We start from the raw sequence: 21,866 nt of genomic DNA, 5'->3' as shown, positions 1-21,866 counted from the left end.
AGTAGTCGAAGTCCGGAGCCCGCCTGGAGAATGGAGGTGTTATATAATAGTTGAAGTCAGGAGCCCGCCTTGAGAATAGAGGTGTTATATTTCAAATTATAGTAGAAGTCTAGAGATCCGCCTGGAGAATAGACGCTGTTATATTTTAAAGAATTGTTGAAGTCAGGAGCCCGCTTGGAGAATGGAGGTGTTATATTTTTAAGAAGTTTTTGAAGTCAGGAGCCCGCCTGGGAGAAAAGAGGTGTTATATTTCCAATTATAGTAGAAGTCAGGAGACCCGTCTGGAGAATGGAGGTTGTTATATTTTAAGAAGTTGTTGAAGTCAGGAGCCCGCCTGGAGAATGGAGGTATTATATGTTAAGTCATAATAGAAGTCAGGAGCCCGCCTGGAGAATGGAGGTGCTATATCTTTAAGTTGTAGTTGAAGTCAGGAGCCCGCCTGGAGAATGGAGGTGTTATATCTTTAAGTCATAATTGAAGTCAGGAGCCCGCCTGGAGAACGGAGGTATTATATCTTTAAGTTGTAGTTGAAATCAGGAGCCCGCCTGGAGAATGGAGGTGTTATATCTTTAAGTTGTAGTTGAATTCAGGAGCCCGCCTGGAGAATGGAGGCATTATATCTTTAAGTTGTAGTTGAAATCAGGAGCCCGCTTGGAGAATGGAGGTATTATCTTTAAATTGTTTATTGAAGTCAGGATCCCGCCTGGAGAATGAAGGTATTATATTTTAAGAAATAGTCGAAGTCAGGAGCCCGCCTGGAGAATGGAGGTGTTATATTTTTAAGAAATTGTTGAAGTTAGGAGCCCGCCTAGAGAATGGAGGTGTTATATTTTCAAGTTGTAGTTGAAGTCAGGAGCCCGCCTGGAGAATGGAGGTGTTATAATTTTAAGAAGTTGTTGAAGTCAGGAACCCGCCTGGAGAATAGAGGTGTTATATTTTAAGGTTTATTGAAGTCAGGAGCCCGCCTGGAGAATGGAGGTATTATCTTGTTAAGTCATAGCAGAAGTCAGGAGCCCGCCCGGAGAGCGGAAGGTTCCAGGGTAGTCCCAGCTACCAAAACTTTCCGAACTACATTGACCTGATTCCCTTTTAGCCAGGGATATGTAGGAAACCTTCGAAGCAGAGGTTCGGTCAAATCTTTAAAAAAAATACTTCACATGGAGTAGCCGAACGGGCAAAAATCGCTCGTATCCGCTCACTTTATCTTTGCACAAGAACTCTTCGTGTTTCCGGACACTTTATCTACATTTTGTGAGCACGTGATTTTTGCCCTACAAGAACTACTCCCACAAAAATTCAAAATAAAATAGTTGTGTGTTGCTTGTGATTTATTTGTATTTGTCTGTGCATGTTTATTCTATTTTTACTACTGAAAAATACAAAAATATATGTGTTGCATTTGCATTTACAATTTAGGATTAATTAACCACTGATTTGTTTTACGAAAATGAAAATCATAAAAAATAATGTACTTTGCATTTTTTAGCATTTAATGTTGAATTGTGTGATTTTATTGTTAATTGACATTTAATTATATGTGATAAATGTGGGCACGTGATTTTTGCCTTACGAAAACTACTCCAAAATAAATTAAAAAATAAAATAAATTTCTTTTACTGTGTAATTCTTGAATTTGCGTGGAGTTAAATATTTGTGTTATGTCCGTAAATGTTTACTTTGTCATAATAAATTGAAAATTAAAATAAAATACATGTTGCATGCATATAGGATTTAATTATGTATTTAAAAGATAATTTAAACAAAATCACAAAAAAATATGCAATAGTTCTATTTTAAATATTCCACTGTGTGATTGATGTTTTGTCTATGTGTTAAATAATTGTTATAGAATAATTAATATATTTTTGTGAAGTTAAAATTGTTTTATAATTAAAATAAGAAATTTAAATTAGAAAAAATGAAAAAAATATATATATATATACAAAATCGGACCTGGATTAAAATCCAGGCCCAAATCGAATTAACTCCCCCCCACAGCCCAATCCAAACAAGCCTGATCCAATTCGGCTACGTCAAACGACGACGTTTCATCATCCTTCATCAAGGGCCGTTGGATTAAGTCCATCCAACGGCCAAGATTTCATCACCCTAACCCGAGACCTTTACCCGATCTAATACCCGGTTCAACCCATCCCCCTAACTTAAACCAAACGACATCGTTTGGTTAAGTGAATAGATCTCAGCCGTCCATCCTGCCTAATCCAACGGACAATATCAATCCACCGCACCCCTATATAAGTCCCAAGCCCCTACCCCGGCCCCAAACTAAACACCCCCCCCTCCTCTCACTGTTCATCATCGTCCCCAAACCCCCACTCCTAACCCTAGCCGCCCTAGAATCCCACCGCCTGAAACCCGGCGGCAACAACGCCGCCGGTCACCACCTTAACACCCCAAACTCCTCACAACTTCCTCTTCACGGATCTGGCATTGGTTTCCTTCGAATCAGGCCCCAACTCTTCGAATCTTAAATCGAAGGTTGCCTGAAAACCTTATTTTCTCCGATGGCCTCCAAAATAACACCACAACTTCCCCTAGATACCCTCATCACGGATCTGTTAGTTGCATGGCTCGAATCCTACTGGAACTGCTCGAATCTTCATTTGAAGATTCGAGTAAAACCTGACCCTATCCCAACCTACCTCAAACTAACACCAAATGACCCCTAGGCCTCCCTCACCCTTGTGTCATCTTTGGTTCCCTTCGAATCTGCCCAAAAGTGTTCGGATTTAAGATCCAAGAATCTGAAACCCTAAAAATTTTCCAATCTTGGAATTTTTCGGATTCGAGTGAAGGATTGAGGTCTAAGAGACTTTAATCGAGGTATTCTCAACTGAGAATACTTCGAATAAAGTCTGTTCAGCCTCAAAAATGTCCGAATCCAAGTTGAGTCTGTGTCTGAATAAATTTGAAGATTCAGAGGTATTTTTTTCTATTTTCTTTTGTGTATTCTACGTGTATTTTATGTTTGTTTCATTAGTCTGTGTAATTTTTCATATTTTTCTAGTTCAATTCTGTGATTTTGCCCTATACCCGTCTATTTGATCCTAATTGTACTATTGTTTCTGTTAATTATGATTGTTTATAATATGTGTAATCGACTCGATTAAGTTCGTCGATTAGTTGTTTTGTGAATTCTTATTGCCTTTAATGCTGATTGTAATACTCTGTTGTCTATTTTGGTTGTTAACATTTTGTTGACGTCAGTTAATTAGTTCTTCCCAACTAGTTATTTCTTGTTTAACAATTCAGAAAGATTGTCAATCATTTGTATTGATTTCTGGGCGGTTGGTTTCAAACTGACAATGCCCCTGTGTTTGTTTAATTTTAGTCCAATGTTGAAATTCAGTTTGATTGCTATGTTGAATTCAGTATAATTTGTTGTGATATTAGGTTTAATTTCAATTTCACAAATGTTGGTTAGATACCATTGTGCTAGAAAAGTGCATTCTCAGTCAAGATTCAGTCCAGAACTTGATAGGATTGGTTATAGCTGTTTAATTCAGAAGGATAATCGATTCTGAAAAATTTTAAAATCTATTTTTTATCAGATTCTGATTTCCTTGAGGGCAGTAATAACAGTAAGCTTTCAGGGGTACTACTGGTAATGAAATAGTGAGGATAGTAGTGTGCTGATAGTGGAGTGTTAGTGGCTTTTAATTTAATAGGGTAATGGGAAACAAGGGGTAATGAGTTGCTGAAAATCAGGGAAAAGTTAGCTTAATGGGATTTAAAGTGGAAAAACAGATTGTTAATGGAAATTTTCTGTTTTTTTTTTAAAAGAAAAAGGGGTCCAGGCAGACCTGTATAAGAAGGGGGAATGAGGACTGACTTGGGGGCAGATTTCAGAACAGATTTTGAAAGAGAATTTAAGAAAAATACACCTAGAGTGAGATAAAAGAGAAAATCCAGCAGAAAAATCAGATTCCTCTTGGAATCTGAAGAGAAAGAAGAAACAGAAAAGAAACCAAAAGAGAGTATTCGCACACACACACACAATGAATCTGAAACGGATATAGAAAAAGGAAAGAAAAACCCGAAACATATTTTTCCTGGAATCTGTCCGTGTTTGTTTATTAATACTGTGTGGTTTAAATCTGAAATTTTTTCTCAAATCTCTGTTACTATTGGTCTGGTTTCACGGGACTCATTGTTTGTGCTCAAAATCAGCTGCGTTATTTGGCATTTTCTGCCTATTTTTGTTGCTGCCATTACTGCTGAAATTCACTTCTTATTTCCTCGTTTCCAGGTACATATTCTTAAAACTCATGTTGTGAAGAGCCTTGAGTATAACAAAGATGAAGCTCGAATTGTAATTCTGTCTTCTATTCGCTCAAGTTCATTAGTTTAAATTTCAGCTTTGTTTCGCGTTGGTTTAATAGTAGTATATTTTGACGTAACGGCTGTAAATTAAATGTCATTTCTTGAAGTTGCTTGAAATGTTGTAATAAGGTTAATTTCTAAATTTTCATTAGTGGAAGATATAATTAAATTGTCAAAGTAGGGAATATGGCATGAATGTTGGTCATTATTTAATTTTTGTTGTTAGCTAAGTAAGAAGTGATGTAGAAGTATCAAGAAAACTACAGTAGTGATATCTATTGTTAAATAAGGTAAATGGTGTTGGTATTATTTTCATGTATAAAATAGCAGGTATATATAGAACCATTAATGGATGGTGAGTTGAGTTGAATAGCTCATTACGATGTTAAAATGCTATGGATGTTTCAAACGTTCAACTATGTTGCATGTAAGGCAATATTATTAATCGATTTGCATAATAATTCCCTTTCTTAGCAATTTGGTGCTTATCTGCAATCGTAAACAATTTAATAAAAAAAATAATTTCACCTATTAGATTAAAAACAAGTACATGAGATGAGACGTATAAGAACAAATCGCAACACTTTATATCAATGGTAAATAAAAGTAGAATTTGCATTAATTAAGATAAATAAAAATTGTTCAAAAAAAATACTTCTTTCCTTCATAAATTATTTTTGTGAGTTTCATATGGCATTCATCCTTTGGTGTATGTATATGTTGTATTTGTGAAGAATAGTATTAATTTTTTTAATCATGTTCTTATTTTACTTTGAATTTGAATAGTCTTGGGATGAACATAATTAATACTCGGAAAATATAGTCAACGGGCAATATTTAATAAATCGTGAATTCTTTTAAGAATTTAAAGGCATCCCCTAAAAATATGAATTTTACAGGAATTTCATAAAAAAAAATGTGTAGATATAATAAACAATTTTGTGGAAAATCCATAATATTATTAACAAAGATTTTACGAAATCAGGGATGCGTTCGCGCACCCTGATTATATTTTTAAAAGCAAAAATTTGGATTATGCGTACGCGCAATTTCGAGTGAATATTTAATAAAAAACGAATTTCTTTGAAAAATATTAAATTTATTTCATAAAACCCGAGATGTGCGGTTCACTATTTAAGAAAGACGAATATTCTTGATTCGACACAATTTTGAAAAATCATTTTTTTAATAAATATATTATCAAGATTATCGTGTACACGTGCGCGTGACACAATTCCGCATTTTTTTAATTTATAACACGAATATACGTACGCGTGATTCGATTCAAAGAAGGGCCTTTAATCACAAGCAGTATAAATAAAAGCGGTAGTAAAAATCATGCAATAAGGACACATTTAGTAAAAGTCAAGATAATTAAGCCAATAATAAAAACAGTTAAGCGACCGTGCTAGAACCACGGAATTCGGAAATGCCTAACACCTTCTTCCGGATTAACAGAATTCCTTACTCAGGATTTTGGTTCGCAGAATAATAAACAGAGTCATATTCTCCTCGATTCAGGGATTAAAACCGGTGACTTGGGACGCCTTAAAATTCCCAGGTGGCGACTCTGAAACAAACAAACAAATCCCGTTTCGACTTTAATTGGAGAAAACTCCCTACGCACCCTCGCGGGGGCGGAAAAAGGAGGTGCGACAGCTCTGGCGACTCTGCTGGGGAATAAAAGTGTTACTGTATCCCAGAACCATTGGTTCAGGGTTTAAAGAATTCGAGCTTAAAATATCTGTGTTAATTGGCTTTATTTACTATATGATTTTCAACTGTTTATATGCTAATATGCTAAATGTTGCTTTTTACCGCTTTAATATTATTTGAATTGTGAATACATACAACTGCTACGAAACCCCCTTCTTTCTGAGTCTTCTGAATTTATGGTGTACACATGCGCGTGACCCACCTTTCTGTTAAAGTCATACCAAATAAGACGGAGTTGGGACAAGTAACTAGGTCGGGCAGACTTTCGTGCTCCCGGTACGTTGCCCCCGCTTCGGCTCAAACTGTCCGTTTGGGTAAGCCAGGTTTAGAACAATCAACCTCAGGTTTTTCACTTAGAATAACTCAGCCATGTACCGGATCCCTAGTAGGAACGTATATTTGCATCATGTACATTTGGCCTTGGAGACTCAACACAGGGGTTGGGTATGTCTAGGACAGGTGAACCCGAAATAAAAAGACCATCATGATGCATCCTACTTGCTACTTGTGCATTCATTTGCCTCGAACATGCTTGTTGACCAGCTTAAATGAAATCATGGTGAGAAGAGAAGAATAAAATGGGTTGTTTTTTTTAAAAAAAAAATTCCAAAAAAAGAAAAATAGTTTTAAATCTTGAAATAAAGGTATTTAATAAAAAAAAATTCGAAAATGATTTTTTTTTTAGTATAAATTTTCAAAATGAATTTTGACTTTATTAAAATTAAATTTCAGATACAAAATGAGCACCACACAAAGCCCCTCATCCACGAGTACAGAAGAATTTCTATTTCAACTTCAAATGTGGTGGTATGATTTAGGCGAAGATGGTCAAAAATGGGTCGTCAAACATTTGGGAAATCTTACGGACATTATGAAAGTTAAACCCCGTGATGATATGATTGCAGCGTTAGTAACTTTTTGGGACCCTGCTCACAATGTCTTTCGTTTCTCTGACTTCGAGCTTACTCCTACATTAGAGGAGATAGCTGGATATGCTGGTTTTGACGGAAGTCTAAGAAATCAAAGCTTGATATTCACAAAAGCTCCTTCGGTACATCGATTCTTCGGTCTTCTGAACATCAGCAGTCAAATCAGGAAAAGCAATGTCATCAATGGATGTTGTTCCTTCAACTTTTTGTATTCAAGGTTCGGAAAGTCAGATGGGTTCGAAATTCATGAGAAAGGCCTTACCAATAAGCAAAACAAAGACACTTGGCAGATTCACCGTCGCTTTGCTTTCATGGTGGCTTTTCTAGGAGTCATGGTCTTTCCAAACAAAGAGCGAACAATTGATATTCGCACCACAAAAATTGTGCAACTCCTCACGACCAAAGAAAATCACACCCTTGTCCCCATCATTCTATCAGATATTTATCGGGCTTTAACTTTATGTAAATCAGGAGCAAAGGTCTTCGAAGGATGCAAAATTTTGTTGCAAATGTGGGTGATGGAGCATCTCCAACAACAGCCCAAGGTCATACAGTATGGGTCAAACAATGATAATTGCATCGAGAGCTATGAGGAAAGAACAAAAAATTATCAGGCTCCAGAAGGGATAGAAGCATGGGTATCTCATCTAAAGGCTTTAACGGCAAATCAAATTGAATGGACTCTGGGATGGCTCCCGATGAGGGAAGTAATACACATGTCAACCTCAAATAGTTATCTACTACTATTGGGATTGAGAAGCATTCAGCCGTATGCACCACTGAGAGTCCTAAGGCAATTAGGGAGATATCAAATAGTTCCTGATGATGAAGATTTGAGTGTGCAAGTAATCGAATTACACCCAGAAGCCACTATTCCCGAGGCTCTACTTCAGCAGATGTGGAATGGGTGCCGATACTTGAAAAGTGATACTCAAGTCCCAGACGCTACAAAGGGTGAGATAAATCCTGGATATGCAAGGTGGTTTGAAAAACGGTCTCGCGTGGATGATGTACCAGAGCCTGAGCTAAGAAGGCCAACAAAAAGACCCCATGTTCAAAACTTCAATGATAAAATCCAAGAACGGTTGATCTGGGGAGAAAAGGAAAAATGGTACAAAGCAACTATCCATGCCCTAAAAGAAAATCTAAGAAGCCTCAGTTTGGAGAAAGATTTGCAAGCACAAGAAGCCGAAGGCGAGAAAAAGCGTCTAGCTTGTGAGAATGAAAATCTTCATCCTCGATTCCAAAAAATGAAAAGAGTTTCTGAAACGCCAAAGAGGAGCGGGAAGGATCAAAAAACCATCGCCAGTCTCTTTGAAAGAATGCAAGATTATGATTCCATTCTTGCGGAAAACGAAAGGGCATTGAGCAAATCAAAAGAAAGGATCCAGCAATTAAACGAAGAAGCCAGATCTAACAAGGAACGCCAAGATAGGCAATCCGAAAAAGACAAGGCACAATTCAAGAAGGAAAAAGACTATTGGATGCGATCAGAAGACCAGCTTCGTGCACAACTAGAAGAGGCAAGAAGATGCAACAGAGAACATCAACAAGCAGACCTCGACAGGGAAAGATCGCAAGCAAGATTAGAGCAGGCCAGACTCCGAGCTCTATTAGAATCAGCTCTAGATCGTGAAAACCGTGTCAGAGATATAGCCACCACTCGTCAGCAGCAATTGCAAGACCAAGACCAACGTCTCCAAGGTTTCAGGGCACAAATCCACGACCTGGCAGTCTTCACATCTCAAAGTTATGTAAACTGCCAAGGAATGGATTATGAAAGGTTTACAGAGCATGCGCCCACTTTTGCTCGTCATCTAGCAATGGAGTTGGAAAGGATGTATCGTACGCTGGGAGGCCATCCAGGTCAAGCCCCACATTGAGCAGATAATCCAATATTTGACAACAAAAGTGGAAAGTGGGGCATGTTGTGAGATGTTAAGAATTGTATCTTTTATTTTGATTTAAGTGTGTGTGTTTCAAGCCATTTTCTTAAAGTTTTAAAATGTAATTCCATCTTTGTGTAATGAATAAAAGTGATTGCCTTTAGTCCGAACTACGCAGTGTCTGATTCATGTAATGGCATGATACGTAGGCAATCTCTAAGATTCGACCACCACGATAAAAAATATAGATAATAAATAAAAGTGAATAACAATAAAAATTTCAAGAAAGCTGGGACGACACAAGCAGCCGAGCAAATGCATAATAGAAAGGGATTATTTGTCTAGGAGCATTGCATCTCAACGTGTGATTATATGTGTGTTAAACTCTCAAAACTAACATGTTTGTTCATTTTCGGAATTCAAGCAGTTAGTTTCTCTAAAGAGTATACTGGCATATTATCACTATCACACAAGATCAAAAGGACCAATACCCGAAAGTATGTCTATCCCAGATGTTGACACAGGTATGGAGCTAGAGGAGATGGATGTCGGGAAAATGAAAGAAGAGATGTTTAAACTCAAGCAGCAAATGGCTGAGATGTACCAAGCCTGGTCTACAAGACAGTTACCCCCATCTTACCCAAATAACCCTGCTCCATCAATGACCCAAACTCAGGATAATATTACCACTGAATTATCCCCAAACTTCCCCATTTACCAGCACTACCGAGGCACCACCTCTCAGACTCCGCAGTCTCCACCTCCAAAACCCGTTCCATATTTTCCTCCACCTATGACTCCTGTTTTTGTAGCACCTCCCCTTGCTACATTCCACAAATCTCCTAGTGAGCCTACATTCCAGGCCCAGGACAACCAATATTGCCCCCGGAGCCCACCCTCAAAGCTTCCGAAATTCATTCAACTACTCCTCATTTTGATCTCCCAACCGAAATTGACAAGCCAACTAAAAATGTTGAACAAGAAGAGATGTTCAGGAAGGTCAAGAGTCTAGAACAATCGTTCAGAGACATGAGAGGATTAGGTGGGCAAGTCAGTGTAGCATACAAAGATTTTATGCTTATTCCCCAATGTACAATTGCCAGTTGGCTTCAAGATGCCCAAATTTGACCTATACAGCGGGCACGGCGACCCAGTAGCCCACTTAAGGGGTTTCTGTAGCAAGATGCGATGAGCTGGGGGAAAGGATGAATTATTGATGGCTTACTTCAGTCAAAGTTTAAGCGGATCAGCTTTGGAGTGGTATACACACCAGGACCATGGGAGATGGTACACCTGGGATGACCTGGCACAGGCATTCGCATACTATTTCCAATACAATCTGGAAATCATCCCAGATCGATTATCTTTGACAAAATTTGAGAAGAAACATAATGAAAGTTTCAGAGAGTATGGTTTTCGGTGGAGAGAACAGGCAGCAAGAGTGGATCCTCCTATGAAGGAGAGCGAAATGGTAGACTACTTCCTCCAAGCCTTGGAACCGACTTACTATGCCCATTTGGTTTCAGCAGTTGGGAAATCATTCAACGAAGTTGTGAAGATGGGGGGTATGGTGGAAGAAGGCCTCAAGACAAATAAAATCATGAGCTATTCAGCAATTAAGGCAACTACTCAAGCTATTCAAGGCGGGGTAGGAGGAATCGGAAGAAAGAAGAGGGAGAAAGCAACAGTAGTTGATTCAGGAACTTGGCCGGGACCTAGAGGTTCACCGCTTTACTATAATCAACAACGACCTCGCCAATCAGCTTACCACCATGATTCATCCCAACACTACTATCACCCTTCAGAGCCTCATTTTTCCATTAACCATGCTCAAGCATACAATCAGCCACCTGTTCACATCAATTGGCGTGCTCCTGTCACACCAAATACTTACCCACGAGCCTATCCCAGACCAGGTTTCAGGCCTAGGCCAACATTCAGGGGAGAAAGGGAATAGAAAAAGAAAACTTACACTCCATTGGGAGAGTCTTACACTAGTCTGTTCCACAGGCTGAGACAGCTAGACATGCTGAGACCAATACAATCCAAACTACCCAACCCTCCTCCAAAGAATCTGGATTACACCATTAGCTGTGAATATTGCTCTGGTGCACCAGGCCATGATACGGAGAAATGCTGGCATTTGAAAAATGCAATACAAGAGCTGATTGATACTAATAAAATCGAGGTTCAAACCCCTGAAGCCCCAAATATCAATAGAAATCCAATGTCAGCCCATCAAGAGGCTAATATGATAGAAATCATACAAGCTGATGTGGAGACAAAGAAGCCGTCACAAACTGTCATGATGATCAAGTCTCATGAAACCAAGCCAGATAAGCAGTTGATAGAGGAGAAGCCAGTGTCTAAGCAAAACAAAAATGGTGATGAACCATCTATGATAGTCGATGAGGGATCATCGAGCAAAGTTGCCGCAAAACAAGAAAGGTCGAAAGTGATAGTACCAGGGGTTGCTAACAAACCCATTGTATTCGTGGAAGGAGCCCGTACAGATCGGGTTATTATTGCACCTGTAATCCAGCTGCCGGTCATCAACAACAAAGCCATCCCATGGAACTATGAACGGGTGACTGTAATGTACAAGGGAAAAGAAATCAAGGAAGAAGTGTGTGAGGTGCAAGGCTTGACTCGTTCGGGAAGATGTTTTACTCCCGAAGAGTTAAGAAAAACTAAAAATAATCCAACGCCAACAAAGAGAGCTGTGACGGAAAAAGAGGCGGAGGAGTTTTTAAGAAAAATGAAACTCCATGATTATTCTGTTGTGGATCAATTAAAGAAGATCCCTGCTCAAATTTCATTGTTGTCATTACTGATCCATTCAGAGGAGCACCGTCTGGCTTTGATGAAAATCCTGAATGAGGCTCATGTTCCTAAAAAGATCTCTGTAAATCATTTGGGAAAAATAGCCAACAGAATCTTTGAGACAAACAGAATTACATTTGCTGATGACGAATTACCTGTGGAAGGTATTGAGCACAACAGAGCTCTTTACCTCACCGTGAAATGTGAAAACTCCGTAGTAACCCGAGTATTGGTTGACAATGGGTCAAGTGCAAATATCTGCCCTCTCTCCACTTTAAGCAAATTAAAAATTAAAGAGGAGAGGATCCATAAGAATAGTATTTGCGTACGGGGATTTGACGGTGGAAGCAGAGATTCATTTGGAGACATTGTGTTGGAACTAACAATAGGGCCAGTTGAATTCACAATGGAATTCCAAGTGTTGGACATAACTGTTTCTTACAACTTGTTGTTGGGTCGACCATGGATCCATGCTGCTAAAGCAATCCCGCCAACACTACATCAGGCTGTCAAGTTTGAATGGGATAATCAAGAAGTAGTCGTGCATGGAGAAGAAAGTTTAAATGCTCACAGCAGTACCATTGTACCGGTCGTGGGAACAAAAAATGACCAGGGACCATAGGTATACCAAGTGACCGACACAGTGTCGATAGAGAAAATTCCAGAGGGGAAATACCTTCCAAATCCAAAGATATCCTCTGCATCAGTCATGGTAGCTTATGAAATGTTAAAGAATGGCTTTATACCCGGCAAATGTCTGGGTTTATCTTTGCAAGGAATTATACAACCAGTATCTCTCCCCGAGAACTGGGGAACATTCGGTTTGGGGTTCATACCCACTGCCAATGACGTGATAAGGGCTAGGAAGCTGAAACACCAAGCATGGGTTCTTCCAAAACCAGTCCCACATCTGTTAAAGTCTTTTGTCAAGACCGGTACTAAAAATCGCCCGATAACAACAATTCCTAAATCCCAGGTCAATCCTGAGGAAGAATTAATTGAAAGATTCGAGAAATTGTTTAGTGATGTGAATATGTTGGAAAGCGGAGAAGGGTGTAGCAACGCAGAAGTTCAATTCGTTGGGCCAGAAACAAAGCTCAGTACTTGGAAAGCCACTCCTCTCCCAATTCGAAAGGAGTCTTGGTAGTTTATTTTGATTTTCTTTCAGTTTGTTTGGGTTACTTCAGGGTTGTAATCCCAAAGCTTATCTTACAGTTTGATTGAAGTGTGCAAAACCTTGTTATCTTTCATCATCCAATAAAAAGCAGTTTCACTTTTGTTATTATCATTCCTGATAGTTTTCTTTTCTTTTTCTTCTTTCCTGTACAGTTCCTTTTACGCTGGCTCTAGTGATATGGCATGCATGAGGAATCCTCAGCCCAGTCTTAAAAATCAATCTGGTTCCGAAGTAATAATTCAAGAAATATATTGTGATTATGAATCAGAATATGATGAAGATGAGGTTTTTGAATAGATTAGTAAAGAGTTAATTCACTTTGAGGAAAAAATCAAACCGAACTTGAGTGATACCGAGGACATCAATATAGGGGACACGAGTAATATCCGAGAAACTAAAATAAGTGTCCATCTGCAACCAAAGATCCGAGAGGAGTTAATTAAAGCACTCATAGAATTCAAAGATGTTTTTGCATGGTCGTATGACGACATGCCGGGCCTGAGCACTGATTTAGTGGTTCACAAATTGCCCACCGATCCAACGGTGCCTCCTGTCAAACAGAGGCTGAGAAAATTCAAGCCTGACATGAGTGTGAGAATTAAGGAAGAAATCACCAAACAATTGGAAGCAAAGGTCATTCGAGTCACTCGATATCCTGTTTGGTTGGCTAATGTCGTTCCTGTGCCAAAGAAAGACGGCAAAATTAGAGTATGCGTCGACTATCGCAATCTCAACAAAGCAAGTCCAAAGGATAATTTCCCATTACCCAATATCCATATTTTGATCGACAATTGTGCCAAGCATGATATAGGGTCTTTCGTGGATTGTTATGCTGGGTATCATCAAATTCTAATGGATGAAGAAGATGCAGAAAAGACGGCATTCATCACACCATGGGGAACTTATTGCTACCGAGTAATGTCATTCGGTTTAAAGAACGCCGGAGCAACCTATATGAGAGCAATGACCACAGTGTTTCATGATATGATACACAAGGAGATTGAGGTATACGTGGACGATGTGATCATAAAATCAAAGCATCAGGCCAACCACGTTGGGGATTTGAGGAAGTTCTTCTTAAGACTTCGCAGGTACAACCTCAAGCTTAACCGTGCCAAGTGCGCATTTGGAGTTCCATCTGGAAAGTTGCTGGGATTCATAGTCAGTCGACGAGGCATCGAGCTAGACCCATCAAAGATCAAAGCCATCCAAGAACTGCCACCTCCAAGAAACAAAACTGAAGTAATGAGTTTGTTAGGAAGGTTAAATTACATCAGCAGGTTTATTGCTCAGCTCACAACAACCTGTGAGCCAATTTTCAAATTGTTAAAAAAGGATGATGCGGTCAAATGGACCGATGAGTGTCAAGAAGCGTTCGATAAAATAAAAGGGTACTTGTCAAACCCACCCATGTTGGTCCCGCCAGAGCCAGGAAGACCTTTGATTCTTTACTTGACGGTTTTGAAAAATTCATTTGGTTGCGTATTGGGGCAACATGACCTCACTGGAAGAAAAGAACAGGCCATCTACTACCTTAGCAAGAAGTTCACAGCTTATGAGGTTAAGTATACTCATCTGGAAAAGACATGTTGCGCCCTAACATGGGTAGCTCAAAAATTGAAACACTATTTGTCATCCTACACTACTTACCTCATTTCTCGGTTGGATCCATTGAAATACATTTTTCAAAAGCCTATGCCAACGGGAAGACTTGCAAAGTGGCAGATATTGCTCACAGAATTCGACATCATCTATGTGACTCGAACTGCAATGAAGGCTCAAGCACTGGCCGATCATTTAGCCGAAAACCCGGTCGATGAGGAATATGAGCCGTTGAAAACTTATTTTCCTGATGAAGAAACAATGCATATCGACGAGGTGGAGCGAATTGAAAAGCCTGGCTGGAAACATTTCTTTGATGGAGCCGCTAACATGAAAGGAGTCGGGATAGGAGTTGTAATCATTTCTGAAACAGGACATCACTATCCTGTTATGGCTCAATTGCTATTTTATTGCACCAATAATATGGCTGAATATGAAGCTTGCATTTTGGGGTTAAGGCTAGCCGCAGACATGGGTATCCGAGAAATCTTAGTCATGGGAGATTCGGATCTTTTGGTACATCAAATTCAAGGAGAATGGGAAACTCGAGACTTGAAGCTCATACCATACCGACAATGTCTACATGATCTTTGTCAGCGGTTTCAATCAGTGGAATTCCAACATATTCCAAGAATCCATAATGAGGTTGCCGATGCATTGGCTACCCTGGCATCAATGTTGCACCATCCGGACAAAGCTTATGTAGATCCAATACATATTCAAGTCCACGATCAGCACGCTTATTGCAATATGGTTGAAGAAGAATTTGATGGTGAACCATGGTTCCACGACATCAAGGAGTATATCAGGATGGGGATATATCCCGCACAAGCCACAGGAGATCAAAAGAGGACCATTAGGCGATTGGCAAATGGATTCTTCTTGAGCGGAGGATTTTTGTATAAAAGAATACCAGATCTTGGATTATTAAGATGCATAGATGCCAGACAAGCTACAGCTGTCATGTCTGAAGTACATTCAAGAGTTTGCGGACCCCACATGAGTGGATATGTGTTGGCAAAGAAAATCCTCCGAGCTGGTTACTATTGGCTTACCATGGAGCGAGATTGTATCAGTTTTGTGCGCAAGTGTCATCAATGCCAAATACACGGAGATTTGATTCATTCTCCACCATCCGAGTTGCACACAATGTCGGCACCATGACCCTTCGTTGCCTGGGGCATGGATGTGATTGGACCAATTGAGTCGGCAGCATCCAATGGGCACAGGTTCATTCTGGTAGCTATTGATTATTTTACCAAATGGGTTGAGGCCAAGACATTCAAATCAGTGACCAAGAAAGCTGTGGTCGATTTTGTCCACTCAAATATCATATGTCGATTCGGAATCCCGAAGGTGATCATCACAGATAACGGTGCTAATCTTAACAGCAACTTAATGAAGGAAGTATGTCAACAGTTTAAGATTACACATCGTAACTCTACCCCATATCGGCCCAAGGCAAATGGAGCAGTAGAAGCAGCCAACAAAAACATAAAGAAGATACTTCGGAAAATGATAGAAGGTTCAAAACAATGGCATGAAAAATTACCATTTGCATTATTGGGATACCGCACTACTGTTCGCACTTCAGTAGGAGCAACTCCTTATTTGTTGGTATACGGCACTGAAGCAGTAATTCCTGCAGAAGTTGAGATTCCTTCCCTTCGGATCATCGCCGAAGCAAAGATTGATGATGATGAATGGGTCAAAACCCGTCTGGAACAGTTAAACTTGATTGATGAAAAACGATTGGCCGCAGTATGTCATGGTCAATTATATCAAAGAAGAATAGAAAGAGCATACAACAAAAAGGTGCGTCCCCGGAAGTTTGAAGTAGGTCAGCATGTGCTGAAACGTATTCTTCCACATCAGGTCGAGGCAAAAGGCAAATTTGCCCCGAATTGGCAAGGACCATTCATTGTGACCAGAGTATTATCGAATGGTGCACTATGTTTAAAAGATATTGAAGGCAAATGCATAGATATGGCGATCAATTCTGACGCGGTAAAGAGATATTATGCATAAATTTTTTGAATGTTTGTATTTAGCATTATTTCGAAGATTGGAATGACAAAGGCAATTTATTCTGCTATCCAAACACTATACCCTTTGTTTCCCCCCTTTGAGCCATACTTGTTTCTTTCCTACCCCCTCTTGGAAGCAATAAAAAAAAATCACTATCATTTGGTGAACTACGAAAAAAAAAAACATCACTATTATTTAGTGAACTACGTTTGACCTGATTCCTCAAAGAAGGATACGTAGGCGCCTCACGGCTCGGTCATAGGGTGCACAACATACACAATGTGCACGAAAAGAAACATTAAGAGACCCCAATCAAGAAACTGGGGCAGGAATTGTATTGGAAATAAGAAAAGATTCCAAGAGTTGTAATTTTAAACCCATACCAAAGCTATTTAGCTTTTAATACCTTTTCCATTTCTAACCCCATACCAAAAAGACCTTTCGATCAATCTTAGAAAAATGCTGAGACAAGCAAATGAAGATGGTTCATAACACTATGGTACAAACAAGAAAAGAAAGTAAAAATGAGAGAGTCTTATAGGTGAAAACCCACACTGGCACCATAAGGCGACGGAAGTTGAGAGAAAAATAAAAATGAGAGAGTCTTATTGGTGAAAACCTTCGTAGGCACCATAAGGCGAAAAGGAAGTGAGAAATGAACAAATGAGGAAGGTTTGTCGGTGAAAACTCTTTGAGATATTGCAAGTCCAACAGGTCTGTGAAATGAAAAATGAAGATGGATTACGGAAATTTTGGGGAAAACAAAAATGAGACAATTGAAAGGAGATTGATTAAAAGACTGGGTTGATTAATCCGAAATGCATACCCTGATCATTGGTGCCAGTAACTCCAATCAGATAAGTTTTTATTCTTTCTCCAACAGTCATCCAAACTTGGATTTTTCTTTTCATTCTATAATTGTCGAAATCAGCGTGTTTCGTCGCTAATAATCTTACTTTTCTAAAAGCTTTGAGATAAGTTTTGTTCCAAACAAATAAGAAGGAATGTCAAGGTATACTACCAAGATTCAAGGTTACAAAATACGTCCACGAAAGGTGGGAGATAAAAGATATGGGTGTAAGAAAGGTGAAATCAAAAGTGGATCAGCAAAGTCAGAAGGGACATATGATTACAGTTAAAAGGGTTTGAAGGAAAACATACAGAGGGGAATCCTATAGTCAAGGACCAATTACAAGGACAAAACAGTCTTTTCAACCATTCCAAGGCAATAAAGAGAAACGAAGAGAAGTATCACCATCGGCAAGAATACCCCAGTCAACCACCCTGCTTTAAACTAACGAAGTTTTCTTTGATTTAAAACAGGGGCAAATACAATATTTTTGTCAGGAAATACCTGGTAAAGAATTAAAGAGTCAGGCGTCCACCTGGAGAATGAGGATGAGAATTAAAGAAGTCTGGCGTCCACCTGGAGAATAAGGATGAGAATTAAAGAAGTCAGGCGTCCACCTGGAGAATGAGGATGAGAATTAAAGAAGTCAGGCGTCCACCTGGAGAATGAGGATGAGAAAAGAAGAAGTCAGGCGTCCACCTGGAGAATGAGGATGAGAAAAGAAGAAGTCAGGCGTCCACCTGGAGAATGAGGATGAGAAAAGAAGAAGTCAGGCGTCCACCTGGAGAATGAGGATGAGAAAAGAAGAAGTCAGGCGTCCACCTGGAGAATGAGGATGAGAATTAAAGAAGTCAGGCGTCCACCTGGAGAATGAGGATGAGAAAAGAAGAAGTCAGGCGTCCACCTGGAGAATGAGGATGAGAAAAAAGAAGTCAGGCGTCCACCTGGAGAATGAGGATGAGAATTAAAGAAGTCAGGCATCCACCTGGAGAATGAGGATGAGAATTAAAGAAGTCAGGCGTCCACCTGGAGAATGAGGATGAGAAAAGAAGAAGTCAGGCGTCCACCTGGAGAATGAGGATGAGAAAAGAAGAAGTCAGGCGTCCACCTGGAGAATGAGGATGAGAAAAGAAGAAGTCAGGCGTCCACCTGGAGAATGAGGATGAGAATTAAAGAAGTCAGGCGTCCACCTGGAGAATGAGGATGAGAATTAAAGAAGTCAGGCGTCCACCTGGAGAATGAGGATGAGAAAAGAAGAAGTCAGGCGTCCACCTGGAGAATGAGGATGAGAATTAAAGAAGTCAGGCGTCCACCTGGAGAATGAGGATGAAGAAAAGAAGAAGTCAGGCGTCCACCTGGAGAATGAGTATGAGAATTAAAGAACTCAGGCGTCCACCTGGAGAATGAGGATGAGAAAAAGAAGTCAGGCGTCCACCCGGGGAATGAGGATGAAGAATTAAAGAAGTCAAGCGTCCACCTGGAGAATGAGGATGAAGAATTAAAGAAGTCAGGCGTCCACCTGGAGAATGAGGATGAGAATTAAAGAAGTCAGGCATCCACCTGGAGAATGAGGATGGAGAATTGAAGAAGTCAGGCGTCCACCTGGAGAACGAGGATGAAGAAAGAAAAGAAACAGTCAAGGCACCCACCTGGAGAACGAGGGAATAAAATTGAAGTTTTGAAATCAAAAGCCCGCTCATATGATAAAGGAGCACATTTAGAATCAATAAAGCAGAGAAGTCCAACAAAATCCCCAGCAAGAAACAACAAGAGTCCCAAAAGAAAATACGGGACATAATGAAAAAGAATACGGAATGAGCCAAATGCCCAAGAGTCACCAAGATATCAAGACAACAAGAAACGCAAGGGCATGACCTAGATAAGATTTTTTATAATTCCTGTACCATAATCTAGTTTAGTTTTTGTATTACCTTTGAAGTAAGGTGTAATAAGGAGGTCAGCAAGTAGTAAAAACAGCACGAAGCAGCAGTAACATCACAGTTCCACGGTAGTCCCAGCTACCCAAAACTTCCCGAACTACATTGACCTGATTCCTTTATAGCCAAGGATATGTAGGAAACCTTTGAAGCAGAGGTTCGGTCAAATCTTTCAAAAATGCTTCCCACGGAGTATTCGAACGGGCAAAAAATCGCTCGTATCCGCTCACTTTATCTTTGCACGAAAACTCTTCGAGTTTCCGCACAAAGAGGGGCAGCTGTGAGCACGTGATTTTTGCCTTACGAAAACTACTCCAAAATAAATCAAAAAATAAAATAAATTTCTTTTACTGTGTAATTCTTGAATTTGCGTGGAGTTTAATATTTGTGTTATGTCCGTAAATGTTTACTTTGTCATAATAAATTGAAAATTAAAATAAAATACATGTTGCATGCATATAGGATTTAATTATGTATTTAAAAGATAATTTAAACAAAATCACAAAAAATATGCAATAGTTCTATTTTAAATATTCCACTGTGTGATTGATGTTTTGTCTATGTGTTAAATAATTGTTATAGAATAATTAATATATTTTTGTGAAGTTAAAATTGTTTTATAATTAAAATTAGAAATCTAATTAGAAAAAAATGAAAAAAAATAATACATATACACAAAATCGGACCTCGGACCTGGATTAAAATCCAGGCCCAAATCGAATTAACTCCCCCCCACAGCCCAATCCAAACAAGCCTGATCCAATTCGGCTACGTCAAACGACGACGTTTCATCATCCTTCATCAAGGGCCGTTGGATTAAGTCCATCCAACGGCCAAGATTTCATCACCCTAACCCGAGACCCTTACCCGATCTAATACCCGGTTCAACCCGTCCCCCTAACTTAAACCAAACGACATCGTTTGGTTAAGTGAATAGATCTCAGCCGTCCATCCTGCCTAATCCAACGGACAATATCAATCCACCCCACCCCTATATAAGTCCCAAGCCCCTACCCCGGCCCCAAACTAAACACCCCCCTCCTCTCACTGTTCATCATCGTCCCCAAACCCCCACTCCTAACCCTAGCCGCCCTAGAATCCCACCGCCTGAAACCCGGCGGCAACAACATCGCCGGTCACCACCTTAACACCCCAAACTCCTCACAACTTCCTCTTCACGGATCTGGCATTGGTTTCCTTCGAATCAGGCCCCAACTCTTCGAATCTTAAATCGAAGAATGGCCTGAAAACCTTATTTTCTCCGATGGCCTCCAAAATAACACCACAACTTCCCCTAGATACCCTCATCACGGATCTGTTAGTTGCATGGCTCGAATCCTACTGGAACTGCTCGAATCTTCATTTGAAGATTCGAGTAAAACCTGACCCTATCCCAACCTACCTCAAACTAACACCAAATGACCCCTAGGCCTCCCTCACCCTTGTGTCATCTTTGGTTCCCTTCGAATCTGCCCAAAAGTGTTCGGATTTAAGATCCAAGAATCTGAAACCCTAAAAATTTTCCAATCTTGGAATTTTTCGGATTCGAGTGAAGGATTGAGGTCTAAGAGACTTTAATCGAGGTATTCTCAACTGAGAATACTTCGAATAAAGTCTGTTCAGCCTCAAAAATGTTCGAATCCAAGTTGAGTCTGTGTCTGAATAAATTTGAAGATTCAGAGGTATTTTTTTCTATTTTCTTTTGTGTATTCTGCGTGTATTTTATGTTTGTTTCAATAGTCTGTGTAATTTTTCATATTTTTCTAGTTCAATTCTGTGATTTTGCCCTATACCCGTCGATTAGTTGTTTTGTGAATTCTTATTGCCTTTAATGCTGATTGTAATACTCTGTTGTCTATTTTGGTTGTTAACATTTTGTTGACGTCAGTTAATTAGTTCTTCCCAACTAGTTATTTCTTGTTTAACAATTCAGAAAGATTGTCAATCATTTGTATTGATTTCTGGGCGGTTGGTTTCAAACTGACAATGCCCCTGTGTTTGTTTAATTTTAGTCCAATGTTGAAATTCAGTTTGATTGCTATGTTGAATTCAGTATAATTTGTTGTGATATTAGGTTTAATTTCAATTTCACAAATGTTGGTTAGATACCATTGTGTTAGAAAAGTGCATTCTCAGTCAAGATTCAGTCCAGAACTTGATAGGATTGGTTATAGCTGTTTAATTCAGAAGGATAATCGATTCTGAACAAATTTTAAAATCTATTTTTTTATCAGATTCTGATTTCCTTGAGGGCAGTAATAACAGTAAGCTTTCAGGGGTACTACTGGTAATGAAACAGTGAGGATAGTAGTGTGCTGATATTGGAGTGTTAGTGGCTTTTAATTTAATAGGGTAATGGGAAACAAGGGGTAATGGGTTGCTGAAAATCAGGGAAAAGTTAGCTTAATGGGATTTAAAGTGGAAAAACAGATTGTTAATGGAAATTTTCTGTTTTTTTTAAAAAGAAAAAGGGGTCCAGGCAGACCTGTATAAGAAGGGGGAATGGGGACTGACTTGGGGGCAGATTTCAGAACGGATTTTGAAAGAGAATTTAAGAAAAATACACCTAGAGTG

This window comes from Nicotiana tabacum, chromosome 20 (genome assembly GCF_000715075.1).
Source record: "Nicotiana tabacum cultivar K326 chromosome 20, ASM71507v2, whole genome shotgun sequence".
NCBI classification, from domain to species: Eukaryota; Viridiplantae; Streptophyta; class Magnoliopsida; order Solanales; family Solanaceae; genus Nicotiana; species Nicotiana tabacum.
Note: the sequence above shows the minus strand (reverse complement) of the source record.